Below are 11344 nucleotides of genomic sequence, written 5' to 3'. Positions count from 1 at the left end.
TCAACTTATTTTATCAAAAGTAAAGAATCCAAGCAGCAGATCTCTCCATAATAGTGTAAAATCTTCAAAAATGTGTTCAATTATAAATCTACTGATGTCTTGCCACAAATTCCTTACATGAATACAATGGCAAAAAATATGCAACACTTTTCTGGGTGGTCATTACAAAAGGTACAATTTCAATTTATGTTTTTTTTTACTTCTTCATATAGTGGTTGGCAGGATAATATTTATGAATAATTTTAAAAGAAACTTCCTTAATTTTGTTAGTAAGTAGGTATGTGTGTGGCAACATCCAAACTTTTCCCCAACAGACATTATCAATAAAACCAATTCCAATATGGCATGACATAATGTGTAGATAAAAACATCCTTTTGAAACAAGGCTCGTATAGCTCCTTTGTTGTTCAATGGACTTAAAGAAAAACAAATCTTTCCTACTTGATGAGTCAACAGGGTCAATGGAAGGTAGGCTCTGAGGGTCATGTCTTGACCCGTTCCCGAATAATAAAGCAACACCTGAGGGAATGGCATCTAAAGCAATTGCAAAATCTTTAGATGTTACAGAAATCTTGTAAAGTGATAAGAATTCCTTATAATTAAGTAAAAGACCCTCTGCATTTACAAGTTGGCTGTCACGACTCCTACCGAGGGTGGCTCCTCTCCCTGTTCGGGTGGCGCTCGGCGGTCGTTGTCACCGGCCTACTAGCTGCCACCGATCCCTTTTCTGTTTGTTTGGTCTAATTAGTTTCACCTGTTTTGTATTAGGCTTGTTAGTTGGGCTATTTAAGCCTGTAAGCCTGCCTGCTCTTTATGCGGGCTTAATTCTTCCTTCCACTGTGTTCTGGATATTATTATTGGGCGTTTGTATTTTGGTGCGCCCAGCATTTTGGGCGAATTACTTTTAACACATGGCCGGGCCCGGGTCTCTCTGACCCGGCCTAGACGCGGGGGAACGGCTCCTAACACATGGCCGAGCCAGCGGGTCGCTCTGACCCGGCCAAGACAACGGGAGGGTTATCCCTGTAGATCATTACCCAGCAAACAGTTTCATTCCCCTGAGATTAGGGAAACCTTGAGGGGTACTCCCTCTCATATCTTAAACCCTCAGAGTTCAAGCTAGGGCAGGTCAACCACAGTTTAACAGTTCTTGGTGGTTAAACACAGACACACATTCTTCTCGTTCCCAGTCCAACCTTGTTAGATTTATGCTTAACCTTTTAGTTACTCATTCTACATGCTATATAGACCATATCCCTATTAGTTAAGTTTCAGGGTAGAATTATTTAATCATTACATTCAAACATAAATCCCTTAACTACTACTTGGTGACAGTGGATATGGTCAGAGTAACTTTTTATTCACGCCATACGTAAATCCCACAACCGCTGAGCAGCAAAGATACAACCAAGCTCATATCTGCACGAGAGGGATGGTCGAATGCATGTTTGGAGTACGGAAAAATCTATTCCAGTGTTTACAAAATACACTTCGTTTCAAGCCAAAAAGATGCTGCAAGGTGATCATTGCTACAGCTGTGCTGCACAACTACCTGAAGCAGCATTGCTGTCTTGATCCTCTAATGGAATATCAGGATCAAGCAGATGTGCCCATGGCTGAGGCAGGCAATGACCAACGAGGACTTGCACAGAGTTGCTTTCACATTGCAGCACCTCAACTAGATGGAATGCATTTAAATATGGAATGTATTCATTATGGCTTATTTTTGCTTTGATAATGTTTGTTCTGTACAAAATTAAAATAGTGTGCAGCAAAATTTAAATGAGTGACAAAACCAAGGCTGGTTTAAAATGTAGTTTGTGGTGATCAATAAACTCACTCATGAATATCCAAACGACAAAACATTTATTTTTTACATGTCATATTGTTCACCATGCTGGTAATCACAACTGTCTCGTTACTGTCTCTCTCTTCAAACTTCATATCCAATTCAACCTGTAGAATTGCTATCTTCATTTCATGTTCTTCCTTCAGATATTTCATTTCATTCTCATGAAATTCTCTGGCTAATCCCAGGTGTTCTCATTTAGGCTTAATTACCTTACTCCAGGACTCCATTGTCTCCTACTAACTAAGCTATGTTCATGAAAGCTACTTCATGTCACACCCTGATCAGTTTCACCTGTCCTTGTTATTGTCTCCACCCCCTCCAGGTGTCGCTTGTTATCCCTGGTGTATATATCCCTGTGTTATCTTTCCCTCCGTGCCAGTTTGTCCTGTATGTTCCAAGACAACCAGTGGGTTTTCTGTGCGCCTGCCTGTTTCTATTCTCTTTTACTAGTCCTCCTGGTTTTGACACTTGCCTGTTTTCTGGACTCTGTACCCGCATGCCCTGACATTGAGCCTGCCTGCCACACTATACCTCCTGGACTCTGAACTGGTTTTGACCTTTAGCCTGTCCACGACCATTCTCTTGCCTACCCTCTTTTGGATACAATAAACATCAGATGCAAACCATCTGCCTCCCGTTGCCTGCATGTGGGTCTCTCCTCGTGCTTTTATACTTAAATGTCCTCGTTTAACTAGTACACATTAAGGCCTAATCCTGGCTTAGATTATGAATCCGGCCCTAAATGTGAATATGTCCAAATACTTTTTCAAATAGGGGGACTAGATGCTTTAAGTGCTTTCATCTTTAAACAGGGAACAGATGTATATGAAAACATGCTCAAATAAAAGCTGGCATTCTGTATTGTCACCTAATATTAAACATCTCTCTAATGTAAAAGGCTGGAATGTAGAGCCAAATTAAACCATTTAACTTCACTGTCCAATAACATATGGAGGGAAGTGTAGATCATGTTTTTCAATATTGTTTTCCTTCGAACCTCAGGGTTGGGTCCTGGGGAGAATGTCTGAGACTTTACAGTCAGGTAATGGCTTTGACTTTCCACTGACTGGAGGGGAAGAAACTGAGGGTGACTTATTTTACTGTTTAGAATATTATATTGCATTATACAGAGTAGTAGCAACATACTGTAGTGGCATTGTTTGCTTTAAAACTGTTCATATTCATTTGATCTCCTCACAGAGGGCTTCGGCCATGAGGATGCTGGCATTGTCTTTCAGGTGAGAATGTGGATCTTACAACTTAGTGTCAGTTTCATTCCTCTAACTCTAATCATAGGGCTGGTCTAATTTTTCTAGTTTGAACAAATATTTTTGGCACAGCCTAAATATCATGCAAGTCTTCCAGTTCTGGAGTTTCCAAAGCCTTTGGTAGGTCTGGTGAGAAGGAAAAGGGATTGGGTCGTTCCTCCCATGAACTTCCCAGAGAACGACAGAGGCCCTTTCCCCAAGTCTGTGGCGCAGGTGAGTGATTGTAGATTTGTTGGCAGGAACAATGGTTGGTTCAGGATTTTGCTCTGGTTTTAACAATGTTAATTTTTATACATTCAGATTAGGTCCAACAATGATAATGATGTGAAGATCGTGTACAGCATCACTGGTTCTGGAGCAGATCAACCCCCTGTGGGACTGTTCACTGTGGACAGAAACTCTGGGATTCTCTATGTGACCCAGCCTTTGGACAGAGAGAGACAAGACCGTTATGTGGTAATGTTTGTAAATAAGACAAATATCTGGTAATGTGAGTTTGTTTTGCCTTTTAAATTCTAGAACACTGAATGCATGTTATTTTAACAATTTTCTATCTTTTCCCCTTTAGCTTTTGGCTCATGCTGTTGCAGTTGGTGCGGGTTTAGCAGAAGACCCCATGGAGATCATTGTTAGAGTAATTGATATGAATGACAACAAGCCGGTTTTCACTGTAGTTACTTTTAAAGGGCTTGTCCCTGAAGCATCCATACCAGGTGTGTCTCAGTCAACATTGAGTCAAATACACTCAGCTGAGTTTTAGAATAAAAGTACAATATCATATTCAATATATTTGTTACTGTCATCCATGAAAATCATTTATGTTGAAATATTTTCTTCTCAGCCTTTGAGTTCATGCAGGTCACAGCCACCGATGCAGATGAGCCTGGCTCAGCCAATTCTGATGTCAGATACACTATTATAAATCAGGAACCTGAACTGCCGAGTCCCAACATGTTTGTCATGAACCCTGTCACAGGAGCGATTCAGGTCAATGCTGCTGGACTTGACAGAGAGGTTAGTGGCTATACTACTAGCATACAATTTTAACTTACAGTAACCGCTACATTTCACAATGTGCTCCATCTGGTGTCATTTTCCAGAATATTCCAAAATATACATTGGAAATCCAAGCTGCTGATTTGGAGGGTAATGGTCTGACATCTTTCGGAAAATCCATAATTACTGTAGCGGACATCAATGACATAGCTCCTGAATTTGAGAAGTCTTCGGTAAGTGTACAATCAGCAAACCGTACCGCTCATTAAACAGTAAAGGTGACTTGAAGAGGGAAATATTTTGATTGAAGGAGCTGACGTGAGGAAAATATGATGAACTTGATGAATGGCATACAGCACATGTTCTCTTCATGTATTTTCTTTTCAGAACACGGTGTCTGTCCCAGAGAATAAAGTGAATGCCCTGGTGGTCAAAATGCCAGTGAGTGATGGAGATGAGCCACACTCTTCCAACTGGGCCACCAAGTACAGGATTGTAGATGGAGACCCAGGTGGAATGTTCACTGTAAGCACTGGACCTAGCAGACTGGAAGGAATCATTACCACAGCCAAGGTACCTGCTTGGTTTCTTTGTTTCTTTTTTCAGATGAGTATGTGAATGGAACCCAGTTACAGAAAATACGTATTTGACAGAGGTCTGAATTTCACTGTAGATCAATACAAATATTTGACACAATTGTTGATGTTTTTGTCATTGTGTCATGAACCTGGCTGTGTCTCGTTCCCGTTTAGCCCCTTGACATTGAGAAGGACAATCACTACACCCTGTTGGTGGCTGTGGAGAATGAGGTCCCATTTGCCACCCCCTGCCCACCTCCACTGCCACAGTCCAGGTGAATGTGGAAGATAGGAATGATGTCCCTGTCTTCGACCCAGTGGAAAAGGTTTTTTCTGTATCTGAACACCTGCCAGTGGACAGTGATTTGGTTCTGTATACAGCCATTGATCCAGACATCATGGCACATAAATTCATGTGAGTTCATGAAACTTTCTTTTATCTGCAATTGATTTAATTAAGTTGAGGTCCTGGTATAAATATGGAGACAGATACATTATGCTGATAAGTCAATTCAATGATGTACATGCCCTTTATGATAAAGTACATTCAGATGCATATGCATTAAGATTGCAAGAAGCCTTGTGAATAGCGATGTTTTAACTCAATATACTGTATATTCTAGGTATCGCATGGACAGAGATCCTGATAAACGGCTGGATATCAACAACGAGACCGGAATGATCAAAACCAAACACCCCCTGGACAGAGAATCTCCCTTTGTCAAAGATGGCAAATACAGAGATTCTCATTCCCGCCATTTAGCCAGCTGTATTCGTTCGTTCGCGCCGTTTTCCAAACGTCGTCAACATCACAACACCACAGCCACTGCTAGCTAGCCAACTTTACCCACTAGTGGTACTGTAGAAACTAAATACATTACAACGGAACGATTTGATTAGTGTAACGTTAGCTAGCTACATAGTTGTCTTTGTATTAAAGATAAAGGTAAACGCAGCCACTGCTAGCTAGCCAACTCTACCAGCTACCAGCTAGCAGTACTGTTTCATTTTTAGTCAATAAGATTTTTGCAACGTAAGCTTTCGAGTTGTGTAGTCCACTTGAGTAGCTAGCAGGACTGACTTTGTGTTAGCTAGCCAACCTTTAATTGCTTCTGCATTATGAAAGGAACTAGACACGGACACGAATGATCCATTGGTAGTTTGTTGTAACCAAGTATTGGTGCTAACCGTGTGTTATTGGATGCTAGCATGCTAGTTAGCTACGGCGTCATAAGACACAGTGCACTGGGTGGGTTTCACGGAAGAATACTGTACCAAGTTATCTAGCTGAATAAACTAAGTTTGAGCCTATTCCTGGAAACATTGAACCACTGTAGTTTACATCAATTATAATTTCTAAGTGGAAGTTGGAATAGTTATATTTGAGTGTTTCAGCGAATGGTTAGTGAGGGAGGCCCTGGTCTCTCGCTTCCCCAGTTGTTTAGTTCATTTTCTTTCCAATCTCCTTTGCATTAGCGTAGCCTTTCCTGTAGCCTGTCAACTATGTGTCTGTCTATCCCTGTTCTCTCCTCTCTGCACAGGCCATACAAACGCTTCACACCGCATGGCCGCTGCCACTCTAACCTGGTGGTCCCAGCGCGCACGACCCACGTGGAGTTCCTGGTCTCCGGCAGCCTCTGGAACTGCCGGTCTGCGGCCAACAAGGCAGAGTTCATCTCAGCCTATGCTACCCTCCAGTCCCTCGACTTCTTGGCACTGACGGAAACATGGATTACCACAGAAAACACTGCTACTCCTACTGCTCTCTCCTCGTCTGACCACGTGTTCTCGCATACCCCGAGAGCATCTGGTCAGCGGGGTGGCGGGACTGGAATCCTCATCTCTCCCAAGTAGACATTCTCTCTTTCTCCCCTGACCCATCTGTCTATCTCCTCCTTTGAATTTCATGCTGTCACAATCACTAGCCCATTCAAGCTTAACATCCTTATCATTTATCGCCCTCCAGGTTCCCTTGGAGAGTTCATCAATGAGCTTGACGCCTTGATAAGTTCCTTTCCTGAGGATGGCTCACCCCTCACAATTCTGGGTGACTTTAACCTCCCTACGTCTACCTTTGACTCATTTCTCTCTGCCTCCTTCTTTCCATTCCTCTCCTCTTTTGGCCTCACCCTCTCACCGTCCCCCCTACTCACAAGGCAGGCAATACGCTTGACCTCATCTTTACTAGATGCTGTTCTTCTACCAATCTCACTGCAACTCCCCTCCAAGTCTCCGACCACTACCTTGTATCCTTTTCCCTATCGCTCTCCTCTGACACTACTCACTCTGCCCCTACTCAGATGGTATTGCGCCGTCGCAACCTTCGCTCTCTCTCTCCTGCTACTCTCTCCCCTTCCATCCTATCATCTCTTCCCTCTGCTCAATCCTTCTCCAACCAATCTCCTGATTCTGCCTCCTCAACCCTCCTCTCCTCCCTTCTGCATCCTTTGACTCTCTATGTCCCCTATCCTCCCGGCCGGCTCGGTCCTCCCCTCCTGCTCCGTGGCTTGACGACTCATTGCGAGCTCACAGAACAGGGCTCCGGGCAGCCGAGCGGAAATGGAGGGAAACTAGCCTCCCTGCGGACCTGGCATCATTTCACTCCCTCCTCTCCACATTTTCTTCCTCTGTTTCTGCTGCTAAAGCCACTTTCTACCACTCTAAATTCCAAGCATCTGCCTCTAACCCTAGGAAGCTCTTTGCCACCTTCTCCTCCCTCCTGAATCCTCCTCCCCCTCCCCCCCTCCTCCCTCTCTGCGGACGACTTTGTCAACCATTTTGAAAAGAAGGTTGACGACATCCGATCCTCGTTTGTTAAGTCAAACGACACCGCTGGTCCTGCTCACATTGCCCTACCCTATGCTTTGACCTCTTTCTCCCCTCTCTCTCCAGATGAAATCTTGCGACTTGTGACGGCCGGCCGCCCAACAACCTGCCCGCTTGACCCTATCCCCTCCTCTCTTCTCCAGACCATTTCTGGAGACCTTATCCCTTACCTCACCTCGCTCATCAACTCATCCTTGACCGCTGGCTACGTCCCTTCCGTCTTCAAGAGAGCGAAAGTTGCACCCTTTCTCAAAAAACCTACACTCGATCCCTCCGATGTCAACAACTACAGACCAGTATCCCTTCTTTCTTTCCTCTCCAAAACTCTTGAGCGTGCCGTCCTTGGCCGCTCCGCATCTCTCTCAGAATGACCTACTTGATCCAAATCAGTCAGGTTTCAAGACTGGTCATTCAACTGAGACTGCTCTTTGTGTCACGGAGGCTCTCCGCACTGCTAAAGCTAACTCTCTCTCCTCTGCTCTCATCCTTTTAGACCTATCTGCTGCCTTTGATACTGTGAACCATCAGATCCTCCTCTCCACCCTCTCCGAGTTGGGCATCTCCGGCGCGGCTCACTCTTGGATTGCGTCCTACCTGATAGGTCGCTCCTACCAGGTGGCATAGCGAGAATCCGTCTCCGCACTACTTGCTCTCACCACTGGTGTCCCCCACGGCTCAGTTCTAGGCCCTCTCCTATTCTCGCTATACACCAAGTCACTTGGCTCTGTCATATCCTCACATGGTCTCTCCTATCATTGCTACGCAGATGACACACAATTAATCTTCTCCTTTCCCCCTTCTGATAACCAGGTGGCGAATCGCATCTCTGCATGTCTGGCAGACATATCAGTGTGGATGACAGATCACCACCTCAAGCTGAACCTCGGCAAGACGGAGCTGCTCTTCCTCCCGGGGAAGGACTGCCCGTTCCATGATCTCGCCATCACGGTTGACAACTCCATTGTGTCCTCCTCCCAGAGTGCTAAGAGCCTTGGCGTGACCCTGGACAACACCCTGTCGTTCTCCGCTAACATCAAGGCGGTGACCCGATCCTGTAGGTTCATGCTCTACAACATTCGCAGAGTACGACCCTGCCTCACACAGGAAGTGGCGCAGGTCCTAATCCAGGCACTAGTCATCTCCCGTCTGGATTACTGCAACTCGTTGTTGGCGGGGCTCCCTGCCTGTGTCATCAAACCCCTACAACTCATCCAGAACGCCGCAGCCCGTCTGGTGTTCAACCTTCCCAAGTTCTCTCACGTCACCCCGCTCCTCCGCGCACTCCACTGGCTTCCAGTTGAAGCTCGCATCTGCTACAAGACCATGGTGCTTGCCTACGGAGCTGTGAGGGGAATGGCACCTCCGTACCTTCAGGCTCTGATCAGTCCCTACACCCAAAGAAGGGCACTGCGTTCAGCCACCTCTGGCCTGCTCGCCTCCCTACCTCTGCGGAAGCACAGTTCCTGCTCAGCCCAGTCAAAACTGTTTGCTGCTCTGGCACCCCAATGGTGGAACAAGCTCCCTCACGACGCCCAGGACAGCGGAGTCAATCACCACCTTCCGGAGACACCTGAAACCCCACCTCTTTAAGGAATACCTGGGATAGGATTAAATAATCCTTCTACCCCCCCTCCCCCCCAAAAAGATATAGATGTACTATTGTAAAGTGGTTGTTCCACTGGATATCATAAGGTGAATGCACCAATTTGTAAGTCTCTGGATAGGAGCGTCTGCTAAATTACGGAAATGTAAACGGAAATGAAAGGGGTATTTTGATTTTGTTTTAATCTCGTTCACTAGCAGGCTTCAACCTGGGAACAAGATGAATTTAGTTGTGACTTTTTCATTACTCCTTTTGATAAAATGATCTTGTTTTGGGTTATCAGATGAAATCCCTGCAACTGGAACTGGAACCATTCTGATAGAGCTGGAAGATGTAAACGACAATGCTCCGACTATTGATGACACCCCGTTGAAGCTCTGTAACCAAGACCCCCGTCTAGTGCATTTGGCTGTGACAGACAGAGACGGCCCAGGCTTTTTGAGGCGGCAGGAAACCTAGTGGTTAGAGCAGTGGGCCATTAACAAGGTAAAAATCTGTCGTTCTGCCCCTGAACAAGGCAGTTAACCCACTGTTCCACGGCATGCTGTCATTGTAAATAAGAATTTGTTCTTAATCGACTTGCCTAGCTAAATAAAGGATACTTTTTAAATTATTATTACTGAAACCAGTGTAGAATTTCTAGAAGGGTCCAAGAAGGGTCCGAGAAGTATTGCACTGCCCAAATGGACAAAACAGGTGAGAAATAGGGGGATATGTCTGTTAATGGTTCTGCAATCTTTAGTGTTAAAACTGCACTGCAGGTGCACAGTTCATTGCTTTTCACATATTCACTCTGTATTAGTCTGTTCATTTGTATTCATAATAATATCAACAGACCAAGTATGTCACTGTTTTGTGCATGTTCTTTTGACAACATCAACATATTCTTCACATTCAATGTTGAAATGTGTCCCATTTTTCTCCTGTCCCAGGAACTGTGGTTGAATTGACATTCAAGGCATGAGGGAGCAGATACATTTCTACATTAATCTGAGGGTCACTGATGCTGGCGGGCTGAACCAAGACCATGTCATTCACGTCACTATAAACGAGGACAGCTGCATGATTTGGGGGGATTTCTGTGTTAGACCCTGACATATATGATCATTTTGACATTTTCTTAGCGTTTTTATAGCTACCAGAGCTAGATTGTTTTGCAAATGTTGACTGTTGAATTTATTTGGCATCTGGGGTATGACACAAAGTCGTTGACTCTGTCAATTACTACATTCTTATCGGCAGACTCAACAGCCTTGGTTTCTCAAATGACTGCCTCGCCTGGTTCACCAACTACTTCTCTGATAGAGTTCAGTGTGTCAAATCAGAGGGCCTGTTGTACGGACCTCTGGCAGTCTCTATGGGGGTGCCACAGGGTTCAATTCTCGGGCTGACTCTCTTCTCTGTATACATCAATGATGTCGCTCTTGCTGCTGGTGATTCTCTGATCCACCTCTACGCAGATGACACCATTCTGTATACCTTTGGCCCTTCTTTGGACACTGTGTTAACTAACCTCCAGACGAGTTTCAATGCCATACAACTCTCCTTCCGTGGCCTCCAACTGCTCTTAAATGCAAGTAAAACTAAATGCATGCTCTTCAACCGATCGCTGCCCGCACCTGCCCGCCCGTCCAGCATCACTACTCTGGACGGTTCTGACTTAGAATATGTGGACAACTACAAATACCTAGGTGTCTGGCTAGACTGTAAACTCTCCTTCCAGACTCACATTAAGCATCTCCAATCCAAAATTAAATCTCGAATCGGCTTCCTATTTCGCAACAAAGCATCCTTCACTCATGCTGCCAAACATACCCTCGTAAAACTGACCATCCTACCGATCCTCGATTTCGGCGATGTCATTTACAAAATAGCCTCCAACACTCTACTCAACAAATTGGATGCAGTCTATCACATTGCCATCCGTTTTGTCACCAAAGCCCCATATACTACCCACCACTGTGACCTGTACGCTCTCGTTAGCTGGCCCTCGCTTCATACTCATCGCCAAACCCACTGGCTACAGGTCATCTAGAAGTCTTTGCTAGGCAAAGCCCCGCCTTATCTCAGCTCACTGGTCACCATAGCAGCACCCACCCGTAGCACACGCTCCAGCAGGTATATCTCACTGGTCACCCAAAAAGCCAATTCCTACTTTGGCTGCCTTTCCTTCCAGTTCTCTGCTGCCAATGACTGGAATGAACTGCAATAATTACTGAAG

General features: G+C 45.0%; 1 pseudogene across 1 annotated transcript; it reads left to right on the top strand.

Annotated features, from left to right (window-relative positions):
* Window positions 1–2859: 2859 nt before the first annotated feature.
* On the top strand, window positions 2860–9600 carry LOC106573965 (cadherin-1-like; annotated as a pseudogene). The gene is made up of 11 exons (XR_014380818.1): window positions 2860–2939; window positions 3053–3090; window positions 3193–3333; window positions 3421–3576; window positions 3689–3833; window positions 3962–4134; window positions 4221–4349; window positions 4504–4689; window positions 4869–5109; window positions 5318–5436; window positions 9371–9600. The product of XR_014380818.1 is annotated as a cadherin-1-like (transcript).
* The last annotated feature ends 1744 nt before the right edge of the window (window positions 9601–11344 follow it).

The sequence above is a fragment of the Salmo salar genome, chromosome 16, assembly GCF_965601325.2.
Source record: "Salmo salar chromosome 16, fSalSal1, whole genome shotgun sequence".
NCBI classification, from domain to species: Eukaryota; Metazoa; Chordata; class Actinopteri; order Salmoniformes; family Salmonidae; genus Salmo; species Salmo salar.
The sequence above is the reverse complement of the archived record's forward strand: the minus strand, read 5'-3'. Positions and strand labels throughout refer to the sequence as shown.